General features: G+C 30.3%; 1 protein-coding gene across 1 annotated transcript in view; it reads right to left on the minus strand.

Moving 5' to 3' along the window:
* Window positions 1-19787, minus strand: part of LOC136796174 (octopamine receptor beta-1R-like) — a gene marked incomplete at its 3' end in the record, with an annotated part of 152521 nt that overhangs the window by 43423 nt on the left and 89311 nt on the right.

A 19787-nucleotide genomic window follows, 5' to 3' on the forward strand; every position in this document is an offset into this window, starting at 1 on the left:
AACAGCCAATATTACACTAATATTAACAGCCAATATTACACTAATATTAACAGCCAATATTACACTAATATTAACAGCCAATATTACACTAATATCAACGGCCAATATTACTCTAATATTAACAGCCATACCCGCCGTAAGGGAGGAGCTAAGGGCCAGAGGCAAACTCCCCGGGGACCGGACTTCCGGAGGGAACGAGATAGGTGGCTAAAAAAATCTAATCAGTCAAAAAGTTTGATGGACAAATATATGCGCATAAAAAATTCGTTCCAATCTATAATAAATGATACCACGAACTTTTAGCATACTTTGGCGGTGTAGCCTCATTAGTATGTTTGTTGTTTATAATTTAAAGAGAAAAGAAAGTCCAGTATACTAAGACTCCGTTAATAGTAATATTATATGTTGATTTGATTTACCGAACTTTCCCTGGAAAAGGGCAGGAATAGGGTTGTTAAAATTGGTAGAGTAGACATATTTAGACGGTAAAATAAATATAAAAAATAAAAGAAGCAAATTTAAATACCGATGTTATGAATTTAAAGAGCCACTAGGAATATATTATACTTAAATTAAAAATAAAATAATGTTAAAAACTAAAAAACATATTTTCAAACAGTGCGATTTTCATCCAGATATAAATTTTAATAATTTATTAAAAAACAGGAAAATAGTAAAATAGAGCTTGATAAATAGATAAAAAGTTTGGGATGCTTGAAAAGGGTTCAATTATTTTTAATGTAGTATGGCAAAATTGTTGAGATTGTGAATTGGTTTCGCTGTATTTAAAAACAGTTTTTAAAATATGAGAAAATTTTATGTATTTATATTTGTTGTACAAAAAATACATATATATTTTTCAATTAATGATAATTTAAAACTAAGTGTGTAATAATATTTATTACTTACTATAGCATAGTTAAAATTGTAGAAAATAAACACTATAGACGGATGACACCGAAACGTCGGTTTGTATTCATAAAGAAAAGGGGAATATTGGAGTCATATTAACAACAATTATTTTGGAAAATACTTTTAGAGTTTATGCATCAATAATGTTTAACTTTTTTCAGAATAAAAAAAAAATTGTACCGCTTTTGATTAATTTATTTTTTCACAACTTATTTCATTTGATATTACTTTTTATTATTAATTTTAAAAAAATTAATACTTTACCATAAAGGATCAGGTAAGTAGTACTTTGCAAGGAAGTAGTGTTACTAGACCAACGGTTGTGCTAGGAGGTGTGTTGGTTAGAATCACGTTCGACCGCTAGATTTTAACCCAATATAAATATGCACATATTGATTAACATAAGCTGTAGTTAAGCTAAGATCACAAAATAATTTCATTTTGCTTACTGGAAATTTTTATCATAATGTATGAACCGTATATTTATTCGTGGGGACATATGTCCCAGAATAAAATAATTTTTTTTTCATTTTATTTTAAAAAACGGTTAAAAGAGAGAGTAACAGATCATGGAGATTGGTTAGTCGTAGTGGAGGAGGCCTGGATTTTTGTGGGCAGTGTAGTGCCTTAATAATATTTCATAATTTTTAGGTAATTTAGTAAACATATAATTTATTATTAAATGTAAAAAAAAAAAATTAAAATCTTGTTATTGTAGTAAACTTTGTTTTCTACTGACCTTTCATATTTTATTCGCAATCTTGTACAAATCTACAATATTTTAGTTCGATATGTGTTAACAGTGATATCATTTACAACAACTGAATAGTTAGAAGGAGGAAGACCAGTAAATTATTTTGTTCCAGTCCCGGGTTTAGTTGACCACAGTACAAATTTACACACCAATACGAGTTTGCTTGTTTGTTGTATTATATTCATGTAGATTTCGACTAGGGAATGAGGGATTTACTAAAGGTCAACAATTTCAGCCAGGCTAGGAGGTTCAAAATTCATTTAATTGGTCACGGGTCAAATGTTTGCACTAAAACATCGGTATCGAACAAGTAAAACTTAAATCTCACCAGTGCGGGGTCAGCAGCTCAAATATGCAATTAAATTCTGCCTGGATTATTTTGTAATACATATTTATTTTTTAAAAAAAGAGTGGATAACTACTGAAATAATTCAAAATTTGAGCATATAAACAACCATTAAATAACTAGTAAATGAGCAGGTAAGTTGGTATGACATTTATCTTCAACTATTTCAGAAAGATATTTGTTTTTGTATTTTTTGCTGTTAAAGTGAAATTCCTATCTTATCATCTGGATACCTGTAATAATAGTCTTCTAATCCGAAACATGCTCTATTTATGATTGCCGTTTAGAATTTTTCAATAATAACCATTAATAATTTTAATATTTTACTATAAATTTCTTACTCAAATTTTTATTTATCGATAAATTTTACAATTAAATAAAACTTTGTTGGGCAATAGATAATAGTGATAACTGGTCACAATCATACTAAAATAAAATAACATAAGAATAAAAATAAATATATAAAATGAAAATTTACCTGGGGATCCCTGAGCTCACTCTATTCCCCTCTCATGGGAGGTAGAGCTGAGCATTTTTTATAAATTAGAAATTAATGTATTGCCTATTATTCTATATATGAATGAGGGTGCAGAAAATAGAGTTCACCTACATTGATTTTTTTTTTAAATATTTATTTATTTCTATTTACAACTGTATATTATAATACATTTAGCAAATCTGATCTAAGTTAAATTGGAGTGTTACAGGCGTGTAGAGAAACTACTCTAATGACATTTTACATTAGCTGGTCTCGTGGCCATCTTCTTTTCAGGCGCCTCGGAGGATTGTCAGGAATGGAAGAGGATGCAAGGTTAGAAACTTGGGGGTTTGAGTGGTAAGGGAGTTTATAATGGAAGAAGTGATATCTGGTTCGGTCTAGATCGGTTACATAGGCAACATTAAGATTTTTAAGTATGATTTTATTTGTGACAAAGTAAAAACATTGAGGATTTTACGAAGGATTTTGGATTGGATACGAGATGAATTTGAAGGTTTAGTTGAGCCCCAAAGCTCAACTCCATATGTCCAGATTGGTCTTATTATTGGCATGTAGATCAGTCTTTTGTAATGTGTTGGAAGTTAAGACCGTTTGTCTATTAAGTGCTGTAATAGTCGAAATCGACGTGCAGTTTCCTGTCTTTTCAATCTTGTGTGAGGATTCCAGGTTAATCGTTTGTCCAAATGTAGTCCATGGTAACGGATCTGTCCGGCAGAAGTAAGAGCAAAATTAATAATGTTTACTGTAGGCCAATCGGCAGGTTTACGACGAACAGTAAAGATGATTTGATGGGATTTATTTTAAAACGTCAGTTCGACAGGGGTAAGATACATTTATTTGAAATCACCGCTTGTTTTCAATTCGATTTTTTTACTATTTACGACAGATAGCCTCCACATACTATATTTCGATTTATCGGAAACGTAATAATACTATTATTGGTATATTTGTGTTTCTATGGTTGTTATGATTACAGTAAAAAAATTTACGACTATCGTCCTAACAATCATAAAAACATCTATTTTTTCCTTTAGTTAACTATAAAATGTTTTCGTGTTTTATACATTTCATTGTTTAATAATGCGAACAATGAGAAATGGACAATTATATAAAATAAATGAAATTAAAGCTACTTTACCGAAAAAACAACTGCTGAAAAGAACTTCTCACTCTTTGGCAAGCTTTTGGCTAGTTCAACTTATTAGAGAAATGTTTCTTAACCGTTTGAAGGAAACAAGGGCAGATCCAAAACGTCACACGGACGAACCACAATCAGAAATTTCAATTAGTGCTTTTACGATTACAGAGAACTGGGAAAAGTAAATACAATAATACTAGTCATTACCATCTTAAAGACTTCTATTCATAAAAGAAAAATTTAAGTAAATATAATTTAAAATAGGTTGGAATTAATGTGCTTCAAATCATTTTAATGATATAAATTAATTCTTGATTCATAAAAAAATCTTTGTATTCAGAACAGTAGAATAGAAATTAAATTTCAATTTTTTAGCAATAACATTTCAATAAGATGAGCAGAAGCAATTAAATAATTAAAATATCCTATTTGGAAAATTCGTGGTTTTTTTTTTTGGGGGGGGGGAGGAAGGAGAGTGTGGTAAATTCATAGTTGTGGGAAGTTTAGGGAAAATTGACTTCGAACTCGGAAATAAATATAGTTCATAATAACCAACGAATGGGAAAGTAACATCTAATTTTAGGCTCAGTGGTGGGTTTAAATGACGGAATTGTAGAGCTTTCCTTTAAACAGCGAGATTAACATGCGAATATAATATTAATTACAATGTTTTAAGATTATTTTGTTTATGTCCTTGAGAAACCAATATGTAATGGGTGAATTAAAAAAAAATGACCATTTTATTCGAAAGATTTCAAAGAACTGTAAATATTTTAATCCTATTTATTACTTACCAATACTTAATAATCTCTTAAAAGCATTCTAAACTTGTTAAATCTCATTTTATTTCATCAAAAAAAGTCACAGTTGATTTATTTGTTTCAAAGAAGAAACATGACAGTGTCCTACGAAACTCTCGTAATTTTAAGGCATTACTGGAAAAAAAATTTACAGCCGCTGAAGCAACTCCTAAAATTGTTAAATATGAAGGAGGTTTTCTTGACCAGCGCTAGTAGGTTTGAAAAATTTAGCAGTGGAGATACCAAGTCGGAAAGGAAGAAGGGCTCCGACCATTAATGGATATTGATGTGGCTCTGTAGGAAGCTGTTGAGTCAAATTCGCCCAGAACTACTCGTGAATTTGCCAAGGAGGTTGCTGTTTCAAAAAATACTGTTAGTCACCATCTACTCTCCATGGGGAAGGTGGAAAAGACAGTTGACTGGTCCCTTCCGAACTTACTCCGCAGCAATCACTTCCTGTAGGACTAGAGAAAAGTTTAAAGAACGTCATGGGTTCGAACTCTCTTCTCATCCACCATTTAGTCCAGACTTCGCACCATCGGATTACTACTTGTTTCGATCCATGGCTCATTTCCTCCGAGGATAAAAAATTGATAATTTTGCGTCGGTTGAAATTGCAGCCATTGAGTTCTTTGACAGTCAAACCAAAGTAGTCCAAAGGGATCGAGTAATTGGCTAATGACGCTAGATAACAATGGACTATGCTTTGAGTATTAATTGTATTTTATATCAAGGAAATAATAATACAAATATTTGGTTAAAAATCGATCATTTATTTTTATATATACATCCCATTCTTTATCGAAGTACTGAATTTCATTTACAATTTCATCAGATGAACAAAGTTACCCCTGTTGTTCAGAGAGAGGCAAAAGAGGGATGTCACAACAGTATTGATGTGAAAAAGTTGTTTTCCGATACAAAAAAGGCATTGAAGGAGAATCCTATGCCCTGTCATACAACTTGGCAGATCGAGGGATAGTGATACCACACAAATAGCCTGTGGCAGTAGATACCCGCAGGGACTCTGCCATACAAATATATCCCGAGGCAAGAAAGAGTCCTCGAATATGGAAAGGGAGTTTAATATGATTATCGGACCCTTCCAGGCTTGGAGGTGGTCTTATTTTTCCAGTCTGACTCCCTGGAGGGATTCCAGGCCTCCTGAGAGCCAGAGGTCAATAGAATGTCCTTTTTTCCTCTCCTGCTAGGTGTGAGCCAAAGGAGATATTGAAGATCCTCCTGCGGAATATAACCACAGTAATTTCATTTCTTTTTACTATTATAATTTATCCCAAAGGAAATCTCCCATAATGGATATAACATGAATTGAATATTACGATTGTCAACGGAAATTTGAGAAATGCTTATAAATATACATGGATATGGTTTATAATTTTTTTTATTGGAAAACAACAAATTTCTGTCTTCTTCATTTTTGTTTTCAACACTATTTAAAATATAAACATATCAAAAAGAAATATTATTATTTTTAGGCGCTCTATTTCATTACTCTATATTTTGCTCATTAATTCCTCTTTAAATTTATAACATAATGACAATTAAAAAATAACTAAAATTTAAAATTTTACAACGTAGCATAGATCTTTGGGTTATTGTATTAAGTACTGCATGAAAAATACAACTAAATAACGGGTTTCCATTAGAAAGAACTTTTTAAAATTATTTCATATAAACAAAGCCAAAGAGGTTGTTTATTTTTTTTAAAGGGGTCATTTTTAATTATAAAATATCAACTGAAATGATTGAGGAATTATTTTCTTTGTATTTTATATTTATATGTGGGTTCAGATTACAAAAAAAAATGTTTAGTATATGGTAGTCTCTATTATGTTTTTGAAAACTGAATTTATTATTATATAATAATAATTATTTTTTAAAGGAAAAAAAATCTTAAGACCATTAAATCCTCATTGTTTAAAACTCTTTTAGTAATATTGTTTCTTATATAAATTTGATTTGTAACAATTCTATTCTCGACATTTCAGCAACATTTTGGCCCTTTCTAAACTCCAGTTACATTGTTTAAAACTGTAGGTTTTATAGATACTACTTCAGAAACTATTCATTATAAATATATAAATAGTCTCATTGTGTGCGGATAGCAGCTAGGTAAGGCCTGCGGCTACTAACTCCAAGGACCCTTCCGAGACTGGGCAGAAAATTGTTTTCTGTTACGCTGCCGTGAGTCAACTATTGAGGGTTCTCGAGCCCTCCTGGCGGCCAACTAGCATCCTAAATAAATCACCTCCTTAAACAATCGTTGGTTTAGTAATAATACTCACTTATAAAGTACTTTATGGTTAAGTTAAGACCCTTAATGGGTTGTAGCGGTATAGATTTAATTCAGTTTTTAGCACGATTGTAGTCTAATTTAAAATTCATAATAGAATAGTAAGTCTGGAAGTTAAAAGAGAGCATTCGTTACCGTATACTTTTCAAAATTCATTAGTTATATTTATATCAGAATTCATCTATCAGAAGCTGAAATGTCTACTTTTCCAAAATAAATACAATGTTTTCGTGACAAATTAAAATTCTTAGTATAAAAATTATTGATTTTATGTCAATATTGAAATTTTCTCCAACATTTTCAATAAGTAAAAATCATTTAAAATTGTAAATTTTATTGTAAAATTGGAAAATTAAACTAGGACGTATTAGTCGAGTCTTACAAATTTTGAACCGACTCCTGGTGACTTGCTGATTAAGATTGTATTAATTTTGCGTTCAATTTTTTTTAATGAATATGACTAGTCATACTCTCTTTTTTGTATTCATTTCCTTCTTTACTTTATTTACTTAATTAATTTTTTTACTAATCTCATAATATTTTTTAAATAATAATTTTCCCATAATGGATACATTAACTTTTAATATAATACTCTGCTTACATTTTTTATAATTTTTTCCCAGTTGTATTTGGCGCTGCCTCATTTGATATAAGCAGGTTAGTCAGAGATACATGCTAGCACGGCTTGGACCTCTGCTGATTAAGATTATATAAATTTTACTTACAAACATTTTTTTGAATGGATATGACTATTCATACTCTCTTTTTTTATCCATTTCTTCCTCCTTTACTTTATTTGATTTAATTTATTTTTTTACTATTCTTATAATATTTTTTAAATAATAACTTTCTCAAAATGGAAACATTGACTTTTAATATAATACCCTTCTTAATTTTTTTTTTTTTTTTTTATAATTTTGTTTTCTCAGTTGTATTAGTCACTTCTTTATTTGATGTTTGTAGGTTAGTCATAGTTAGATGTTATATACGGCTTGGACATCCTAGTCGATAGAAACAGGAGAGCTATTGGCCCAAAGGAAAGTGCGTTTAAGTGAAAACTGATCCTTGATTGGTTCCTGGGCCTTGGGGGATGGCCTACGATAAACAACCGATGTAATTAATGAGTACTACTAACATTTTCCTCTGGCAAATCTCTGGAGATGCTTTCTCAATAACATACACCTTTCGAGGATTATTTTGTTGGTATTTTAACAACAGAAGCTTGAGCTGTATGGATGTGACAGCAGAAGTAACAGTGCTTACAAACTGAGGGTTAATCCATCCCAATTCCATGAGGATAAATCCCAGGTCTAACCAATAATGAATAACCCCCGTTATAATCAATACCCCATAGTATAATGGTAAATAACCCTTGTACAATATTAATTACCGCATATTTTGAATTGATAAATTCCATTATAACATTAATAATGACGTATCTGCATGAAAGCCCAATTAACAATTGTGTGTAGAAGTAACAATAGCAGCAATCGCCAAATGCATTAAGCAGTAATATGTAAATAGGTTATAGTAAAGGGATAGCATACAGTGGCAAAATAAATAATAACTTGAAAAATGGAAAATTTTTGATATTTTTTTTTAATAGGATTTTTGATTCTTTTTTTATAGGATACTTTTTTCATAGTAATATAATTTATATTATGAAATCCAGGAGGAAAAATAACGGTTAAAAATTAAATTTAATCATGAAAACTCCATGCCCTTCTCATCTCCCTCTTACTTAACATTATTTATTTATTTTTTTTTGGCTTATTCATTTATACCCCTTCTTTAAATTTTAAGTCATTGATAACATTAAAACTTTAATAAAAAATTTTCTATTGATACTAGATATAAGTAGACAAGCTATACCTACAGTACCCGCCATACTGGAAGGTTCTGCCGGTTTAGCGACACCTTCAATCGACACAGGCGTGCCTTATAGAATTTATGAACGTTCCTCAGGAAGACCTGGCTAAATCTGCTTAAAACACTTTTAATATATATTTTAGTATCTCATAAACGCTGAAGAAAACCTACTGGTGTGCACTTAAAGGAAGCCTTTAGCGAGGTATTCCTTAGGAATGTCCATAATGGTTTCGCACTTAGAGAAAGAACATGCCGGCCCCACAAAGTTTTGTTGATTGCTTCAGTATTTTTACAATGAAATACTTCATTACAATGGACTTATCAAAATTTTATAATTTATTAAATTGTATTATACATTTCTATCATTAATGATTAAAGAGCTACTGATTTACTTTTTCTGACAATTTTATAAGTTTTATGATTTCGTTTTTACCCTTAATTATAATTAATAGGGGAAGTAACTAACTATAAGTTAGTTTATTAAAGATAATATATAATTATTTGGCTAAAAGACAATGAAGCAAAGTAAAGGTATTCTAGTAATCTTAATGAATGGGGAAAAGTCCCGAACGTAGATTGTAGATGGTAAAAAAAAATTAAGAATTTTATAAGGAAGACGTAATTTTTTTAAAATATGTAATATATTAAGAAAAAAATATTCTATTATTGATAAAAATTACTTTTAAAATTCTAATGTAATTATTTTTCCTTCTCTTGAAATATCAATTGTCTTAATTTATCTCATATTACAGATACTATCTAATAAAAATGGAATTGAAGTGTTAAATACTTTTATAAACAACATAAATGAATTTTTTATAAAGTGTACGAATATATTTTTATTTGTATATTTAGATAATAGGTATATATAAATGTATACAAAGCTACGCCTCGAATCTTAATCATTAAACGTTAAACTCTTATTATATAAGACGTTTAATTATAAAAATTCTTTACAAAACTGGATATTGATTATTTTTCGGTAATTTATTTTATCCAATTAAGTGAAAAATTATTGTTTGTTGAGGAAGCTCTTGGGCTTAAGGACATCAATCAACTTCAACCAAGGGAAGAAGAGAGTGGGTGTCATCAACGGGGTGTTTCTTATCATTCAACTCATCAACCATCACTATCATAAATTATCTGATATCATCAGTGACGATAGTACCCTGGCTCATTTCTGTATCATCACTACTATTGATATGTCGTTACTAATTTCGTATTTGCTCATAAAGTCGAAAAAAAAATCAAAAATATTTTCTTGTGTGTGTGTTTTTTTAAAGAGAGGAATTAGATTTTTTTTCTTTAATGATAAATTAATCTCAAGGAGCAGATCTTCAAACTAAATCGGGACAGAACACTTGTACAAAGAATAAATGTAGCGTATCTCACATCAACAGACAGACATGTTTAAATAATTCTCAGTGCTGTACTTATGCAGGATTAGTTCTGTTCTGTTAATGTTTCTTCAGTTGGATTGTTGTTTAAACATTATTTTATGCAAATTTTAGTATGTAGTAATTTAAACCATGGAACGATGCAAATAATCAATCCCATGTTACTGGCTCAATATTTTATTCAACGAATAACAAGACCGGCTCATGATATTACTCATTCTAGTTCAATCTCTTAACCAGTTTTTCTACTGCAAGCTTCAAGTATATTTAGGCTACTGCTGAAGAATACAATATTAAACTAGCAACAAGATGACTTGTTACGTGAGATTAGTTATGGACCAAAATTTTGAAGAATAAAATATAATGAGGTAAAGGACTAAAAGAATGTTGTGTTTTTACATTAAAGTAAAGTATATAATTAATTAAAGCAATGAAAGAAATACAAAAGTTAATTATTTAAGAGGTTACGTGCGACAGAGGTTTAATTCGTATGCGATTTGCGTGTAACAGAGAGGAAGAAAATTTTGCCAGTGGTTAATTGTATCAAACGACTCCACAGTCACTGATAATAATTAGTAATAACAGTGTGAAACACAATCGAGAATGTAACAGTATCCAAAAACAATTTCTCAGATTAGGTAAGGTATAAAGTATACGCTTAAATTTTTTTTTTTGGATTCGCCCTTTTCAAATGAAATCTTAGAGAAAAGAGTAATTGAAAGGGTAAGATGCCAGAAAAACTAGAGCCAATAAGGAGTGTAATGAACTCAGGGGGCTGACATACGACGAAGAGCCAATCACCGTCTTCCTTCTGTTTCAGTTTAGATTACACTGGGGAACATTCCTAAGGGCATCCCACTTCCTGCATAAAACTGAAGTTATATTAAATTATACATCTAATTATTATACGATATATATTGGGGGTAGAGTATCAGCCAATCATTGGCTGCTTGATGATTCACCTTAGATTACAATGGCGGAAATTCCTATTAATCTCAACGTATACCTTCCGAAGGCGTGGCCTTTAGGCTTCACTTATGTCTTACTTCGGTTTAAAGGCTTCACTTAGGTTTAAAGTCGAGTAGAGTTATGCAACTCTTTTATTAAAAAAGTATTTCCATGGAAACCTGCAAAAAATATTTTGAAAATACATACGAATCCAAAATTTATTAAATTCTCAACATCTTTCAAATGAATGGCTGTACTCTTCCAGGAGATGAATAGTTGTTAGAATCGGAATTTTCAAAGCTGGCTTCATTACATATCTACACCACAAGGGAAATCACTATTAGTAATTTTTATTTGTTGTTTTTAAAATGCAATGCTCTATAAGTTAATTACTGAGATTTTACAGACGTAAAACCCGTTCATTATAGATCTTTCTTTAACAATAAGGTCTATGTATTTGGTGTTCATTTTCTCATTAATGTGGAATTTCAAGCCGTCTAATCCTGTGCTTTATTAATGCAACAATTCAGAATTAAAGTACCTTGATTCAAGTCGAATTCCTATTTGCGCAATCATCAAAATGATTTTCCTACAGCCGTCGAGGATAAAATAAGTGAAGCGATATATATGAGATCAGTACAAGAGCCGGGAAGAAAAAAAAGGCAGTTATCTCACTCTAATTTTTGATTACTTTCATGAAAACTATGTATAATTACAAGTCAAAACTATAGGTAGGGGGAATAAAAAATGGCGGGTCTTTCAAACCCTTAAAAAAACATTAATATTTCATTCTGAGCTCTATATCTTAATAACCAACAACAATACTAGAAAATCTGAAAGAACATTATTTAAAGAAGAGTAAATTTGCTGAAATATTAGCCCTAATAGAGCTATTTAAGTCCAATAGTTCTCGAGATATAGCTTTTTGAAAAGCAACATTTCATAAAAATGTACTTTAATATCAGTTTTTAGTTAACTTATTTTGAGAAATCTATATCTTAGGAATTATGTGACGTACAGATGTCTATTATCACTTGAATTAAAGGTAGTTTAATGGGCTATAAAGTAGTTTATGACGTTTAGTTTCGTAGAAATAGTAGTTTTCAAGATATTTGCTAAAATAAATTGATTTATAGTTGTTCGGACAATAAGTTTGATTTATGAAAAACTTTATTTCAGAAACCATTGGACGTACAAATGTCTGCCAGTACTCAAATTAAAGCTAGCTAAATATGCTATAAAGTAGTTCATAATGTTTATCTTTGTAAAAGTAGTAGTTTTTAAATAATAATAAACTCACAAAATGTTAATTTATAGTTGTTCGTATAAAATGTTGGATTTTTGAAAAACGTATCTCTAGATGAATTAGACGCACATATGTCTGCCAACACCCAAAATAAAGGAAATGTAACTTACTATAAAGTAGTTGTAAGTTACAGATCCGTCTGCCAGTGCTCAAATTAAAGCTAGTTAAATTTACTATAAAATAGTTAATTGTGTTTATCATTGTAGGAGTAATAGTTTTTATGATATTTGACAAAATAAACTCACAAAATGTAAATTTCTAATTGTTCGTATAAAATGTTGGATTTAAAAAAAAATATATCTCTAGATCCATAAGACGCACATGTCTGCTAACACTCAAAATAAAGGAAATTCAACTTTCTATCAAGTAGTTTATGACACTTATCTTCGTAAGGATAATAGTTTTTGTGATATTCACATATGAAAATAAATTTGGCAAATAAAAATTTGTCCGAACAACTATAAATCAATTTATTTTAGCAAATTTCATGAAAACTACTACTCATACGAAAATAAACGTCATAAACTTTATTTCTCATTAAACTAGCTTTAATTTGAGTGCTAATGGTCTGTATGTACTGTAAATCTGTACGTCGAATGGTTTTTGAGATATAGATTTTTCAAAATAAATTTACTAACTACTGATCTTTCAGTAGGTCTCATACAACATTTATATGAAATGTTACTTTTTAAAAAGCTATATCTCCAGAACTATTTAACGTAAATAACTCTTTTAGGGCACATATTTTAGGAAATTTGCTCATCTTTAAATTACGTTCTCTTAGGTTTTCTTGTGTTGTTCCTACTTTTTAAGATATAGAGCTCTGAATGAAAAATTAAATTTTTTTAGTGCTTTCAAATAGCCACCATATTTTATTCCCCCTACCTATACTTGGCAGACTCGTCAATTTTGACTAGTAATTATACATAGTTTTCATTAAAGTAATCAAAAATTGGAGTGAGGTAACTGCCTTTTTTCTTCTCTTGGGCTCTTGTACTAGATGGTGTGATGACAGAAACTATTTCAACTTATGATACATTCTTTCTGGCAGTCTACATCGGAAATTAAAAAAATGGTTCAAATATAAGACAATGTTCATGACTATGAACATTCATTCATCTAATATAAAGTTTGTAAAAGCCCATGCTTGATACCACATTTATATGAGTGTAAAAATATTTTTCAATTTTTGTATTTTAATAATCAAAAGAACAATGTATTGATTGTTATGATATAAAAATACAGTCAGAAGAGGTACACAATTATTATCTAAATAAAGAAAAAAATAAATAAACATGAAAATTATTAAAATGAAATATGATTCTAAATGTTGTACCTCGTTAGAATTAAAATTAACACGTAACGCATACAACTGTAATACGAACTCGAGGATAATTCAGACAAGATGAAAAGGTAGGGTGGGACAGCGCTACATTTGTGCGGGCGTATGTTCGAACAAAAGATGTTTTCAATCTCCACGTAAAGCCGGAGACCCAGAAACGAGAGACGTAATCCATTCAACATGCCAACAAATCCTTTGTAAACTCTAAATCCATTTTCCGTCTGAAATTTTAATCCTCCCTTTTGTGTTTAAAATCAATGTTCCAGAGGTTTCGTTGTTATGAATGTCGCATTACCTATCTATCTATCTAGCTGCGTTGTCCAACACTAAAATCCTATTGCATTTGATTCATGCTCATGAATGAATGTTTATATTCATGAACAATGTCTTTAATTTAAACCATTTTTTAAAATTTCCGATATAGACTGCTAGAAAGAATGTATCATAAATTGAAATGGTTTCTGTCGTCACACCATCTCATGAATATCGCTTCACTTATTTTATCCTCGATAGCTGTAAGAAAATCATTTTGATGATTGCGCAAATAGGAATTCGACTTGAATCGATGTACTTTAATTCTGAATTGTTGCATTATTAAAGCACGGCATTAGACGGCTTGGAATTCGACATTAATGAGAAAATGAGCACCAAATGCATAAATCTTATTTTTTTTAAATTCTATATTGAACTGGTTTTACGTCTGTAAAAGCTTACTAATTAACGTATAGAGCATTGTATTTCAAAAATTACTAATAGTGGTTTCCCTTGTGGTGTAGATCTGTAATGAAGCCGGACTTTAAAAATTCAAATGCTAACAACTTTTCATCTCCTGGAAGAGCATAGCCATTCATTTCAAAGATGATGAATTTTATAAATTTTGGATTCAAGTGTATTCTAAAGTATTTTTTGCAGGTTTTCATGGAAGTACTTTTTACCAGGAGAGTTGCATAACCCTACTCTACTTCAAACCAAAAGTGAAGCCTAAAGGCCACGCCCACAGAGCTTAGGTATACGTTGAGATTAATAGGAATTTCCGCCATTGTAATCCATGCTGAATCATCAAGCAGCCAATGATTGGCTGATACTCTTCTGTCACACCCCTGGTGTTTCATAAGGCTCGCATTTTGGTTTCAATTTTCCTGCCATCTTATACCCTCCAATGTACTCTTCGTCCAAGAATTTAACAAATAAAATAATACATCGCATTCACTCACTGCCTTATAGATTACTGAATCTCAAAAACAGTAATGACTATGAAACTAAAGATATTAATAGTGGACCTCCGTAATCTGTATATTTTCTAAAGGGCAGTGTTAAAAATTAATGATATTCTAAGTGGTTTGAAAAATATAATTTCTTAATAATATTATTTTTTTTCGAACTAAAAAAAGTTTATTTGTCTTATAACTCGAAATCTTCTGGAACGTTGAAGCCACTCATCCAGAAGATTATTTAATTTTCTATTGTAAAAATCACACACAAATAATAATGTTGTGGGGAGAGCAGAATTTTTGTTTAAAAAATACAATCAATAACATAAACTAGTTCAATATAATCTGTTATTTTAAAATATAATTACAAAATTTATCTGATAACTAAGTTTACAAGAGATCTTTCAAGACTACAAGAAATCGGAAATGGGTTTCCTGAAAATAGCCAAGATTTATTGCAAAGCTGCAAAAAATCCATGACCTGCGAATGACCCTTGAGGCAAACATAGTAATAAATAAATAACTCAGGAGAGTTATCGGTCTCAGATATTTTTTTTTCTAACCCCTTAAAAGTTTTCGCTGTTTGAAAAACAATGGAAGTGTAGACGTGGTGCTTTGCGTACCTAGGGGTAGAACCATCTAACTTCTAACATACAATAAGGATCAGTTTAAACCGTACCTTCAAGGTTTAAATTCGGCAGTGGTAGATAGTTATCAGGCAATGTTTTTATTCTTAGCATAAATTCAAAACGGTTAGGGTAGTAAGATAAATAGTTATATTAAAACAAATAAAAAGTATTTCATCAGGTAAAAATTTTGCAAGTTATTTGTACCTTAGGTTTCGTATCCTGAGCAAAGTGAAGTTTGAATATGTATATTTAGGGTCCCTAAGTTGAGCGACGTAGTGGATAGGAGAATACATATTCATCGACGTAGATTCATACCCCAACAGTTTTGGTATTCAATCTTGTACAAGCCATAAGATTTATGGATGATTATTACTGAGTCTGTAGTTTATTGAACAATTTGTTTCTGTGTTCACCTATTGATTTATTTTGACTTCTTTTGATTATTAATCAAATATGAGGGTCCTTTTATAGGTTTTCAGTTGTTGAGAAAATAAAAATACTATCCATTTTAAGATCTTACGTTCTCATATTGATTTATTTTAACTTTTCTAATTAACAAATTTTATTCTCTTAATATGTTTCCGAAAGTGTGGTTTTTAAAACTAATTAAGCTGAAAAATATTAGCATCGGTAGTATTTTTAGTTAATAACTCTTCGAAGAGTTTTAATGTGCTAGAAATGATAAATGTTTAAGATAAATCGATACACGAGCGAGTAATCTTAAAGTCGACCCTTTTTTATTTTTCTGCACATCCGAAAACACATAATGGGGCCCTTAGATAACAGGTATTCGAAAAGTTTCAAAAAAAAGTTCCATTCGATGAATGGATGCGTAATGCTAAAATTGAATAATATGTCATTTTCTGGTACTCCGTAAAGTTATAAAAGTTTCCTTATACATTTGAAAATAAATAAACTAGGAAAATGACATTAATGGAAATAGAAAAAATAATATTTAATAAATAAGAAATTTTCGTTTAACTGTAGTACAATAATTTTTATCTGCTAATATTCTGAAATAAAAAATATTTCACAACAGTTATCAATTCATTTTTTAAATTGAAAATTCTTAACAATTAAATTATAATAAAATAAAAATTTTGAAGTAACCGTTACTGTGTTACTTCAAATTTATTTAAAACAATTAACTAAAACAGCCGTTTTAGTGCCTTCGAACGTCCGCTAATTAATTAACATTCTAATACGTGTTAACAATATCGGGGTTCAGATCATTGGACCATTATACTTTATCAATAATAAAAATATCTAGTACTGTTTTATTGATTTATAGATATTAATAAATTGGTTAAATAATAATCAAAATATACATTATCTTGAATAGTTTTTGTGATGTTATGACTTTTCTACTTTCAAATTATTATTCTTATAACCTTAAGGACACTATCAAATACTTTCACATATATGACTGAGAACGAAAACAGATCTTTTCCTAGTTAACTTGAAGAGAAGAGACAAAATTAGATGTGACGACTAGTATATCACGTCTGTCGGGGTCACCGATTTCATCAAAGAGTTTCAGCTCAACTCCTTTGCACCAGTGTTAAATCGTTTCTGTGATAATAATTTAATAAGAAATACATAAGATTTATTAAATAGGAATCCATAAAATCAGAAACCAATATTCACTAAATATATATATATTTTTTTATATTCGTATTTTAATCAGATAGCCGCGATTTTATAATTTAAGCATCTGTTCGTGGAACGCAGTAATTAGTTACCTGTATTTGATTTAAATCCAAATATTCCCAAGGTTTCATTGTTGATGCAATGTTGGGGTAGATTATCCGAATTAATTATAACTTAATTATATCCCTAGTATAAATGGAGCGGACTATATATAATGGATTTAAAATAAATTAAGCATAGTTAAATAAGGAGATAAATCTTTATTCTTAAAACAATTTATAATACAATTGATTGTACGTGAGTAAGCCAAAGTGTTGTACAATGTGGATTAGGTAGGTTATAATTTAATTTTAATTATTGATTTGAATTGGGTTACACATAACAATAGACGATATTGTAGTTTTCCTTGGTTATGGAGTTCACTCTTCTAACCTGAACAGACCAATTGGCTACTGCTTCATCTGTTTGCCACTAGGTGGCATCTTGAATTCCTATTCAAAATGTGAGGGGAAGTTTTTCCTTAAACAATTGGGAATTGAAGTTTTGGATTTCAATGTCTGATTTCATAAATATTTCAAAAGAAATATTTTGTTTTTAAAATATAATATTCAAATAAATAAAATAAATACATTATAAATATAACATTAAATAAATTATAGTATGCTCTTCCTGATTTAAGTTAAATCATTGAAATTAAAAATTATTTTCATATTGTGGAAGTTTGCATTTTATTTTTTGTTACTAAGTTTTACAACCGAGTTCCTCGATTGAGTTATTTTTTATTAAACGTTCCTTTAAGATAAGTTAAAATCTTTTGAAGCTATTATTTTTTTTCCTCATTGTTAAAGTGCGATACTGTTTATCTGATCTGCAAGTTATTCTCCACATTTTGTTTTGTTTTGACCAAAGTTTATTATCACATCCCTATTGGAGATTTACCATCCGGTTTGATTAATTTAACTTTTTTTTTCTAAAAGTTTCTACACAATAGCGCTTATATTTTTGAAAATATCACTGTGTGAGGTATGCTCTCATCTTAATTGCCAGACACACTTCACTTTTGATTGGCTGGTTGGGTTTGAGTGGAATGTATATAAATGAAAAATAATGCATGACTAGATTATAATAAAACTATATTATATGAGTTACAAGTGGTGTAGGAGGTGGCTGAAAGAAACATTGATGATTAGATGGGTTAACAAATTTTGAATGACTGGACTATGGAAAATTGTAGGTGTAATGAGGTGGTTGGTGATGATCTAGATGTTAGTTGTTGCATTAGGTGGACTTACTCCATTCTCTGGCTTCTCCCTCCTTATCTCCTGAATTCCTTCATTTCATGATCTCTCTCTCCTTCTCCTCTGCTCCGGGAGGCACCCCTGAGTCTCTCGACTCACTTATTTTCATTACCAAGAATTGTGAAGAAGAAGAGAAAAGCTCTCTCTCGTTAGCCTGGTCACTTCTCATTACAGAGAGCGCTGGAGGAGGTGAGTTTTGACTGTTGGCCACATGGGCGCTAGTATATTCTGTAGGTTATTATATGCCATACTGTATTATGGTGGCCCCTCCAATTCAACCTTTCGGTTGTCGTAGGTTGCCTGGAACAATCACATTACTCCAATTGGTTTCACAATTAATCACTAATCAATATTATAGTTTCAACTATGTTGTAGTGATGTTCATCTCTATTCGGTTTGCCTCTTTTAACTAATTACTCTTATCTGTATTTATATGATACATTCTTAATAACTTATTTACTACCATTTGAGAGAATCGAGGTTTTATTTTTCAATATTTAAAAAATAAGATAAATATTTTATCTCTTTCTTTTTTTTAAAATATCATATACCTAAATAACTAATTGTATAATCGGAGTGACGGTGAAACGGACTATATCAACATTATTTTGTTTATTAAACAATTATTTTTTTAATAATTTCGCATGTAATCATTTAAATGTAAATTTCATGACTACGCTTCTTGGTGTACTTTCGATTGTATTTGGTGTGCAATAATAAAAAATAGTTTCTAGATACTGCATACGTAAATTTGGTTGGGTCTGATATTGTTCTGAGTTGGGATAGAGAACATGTTCATCCATCAATAGGATATAGCGTCTAGCTTATAGTGAATCATTGGACAGTTTAATAACGTGGCTGAGGTGTTAAAGTGTATTACTAAAGGATCCTCTACGCGATCAGTCAGATTGACAAGTCTCACTATGATTGACTGACAATCATGCCAAACTTATGATAGATGTCCAGACTGATCCTGTAGGGGTAATACGGAAGAATTGCCAAGATTTGATGTCTAATCGTTCAAAATTGGAAGTAGAGGGGCCTCATATCGTGCGTTTCATGCAGACCAAATAATATCCAAACAAGCTGTCTTTTTAGTTTTTTTATTATAAATCGAAAGAGACATACCGCATGATTATTACTGTTTAATATCTTCAATTTACAGGTATGCGTCAGTGTATGCAGGCGTATTCGCGATTCTTGTCAGTCTGGCATGTGAATGATGATCGTCATTCCAGATATTTATCTTATACAGGATACTTTATTTTGCTGATTTTTTTTAATAATTTATTTATTGATATTTACAACTGTGTATGTGTATATATACATCAAGTAAATTTGCTATAAGTGATATTATGACATGATAAAAACATG

Source organism: Halyomorpha halys, unplaced genomic scaffold (assembly GCF_000696795.3).
Source record: "Halyomorpha halys isolate HHAL.00 unplaced genomic scaffold, Hhal_1.1 Scaffold1219.1, whole genome shotgun sequence".
Classification (NCBI taxonomy): domain Eukaryota; kingdom Metazoa; phylum Arthropoda; class Insecta; order Hemiptera; family Pentatomidae; genus Halyomorpha; species Halyomorpha halys.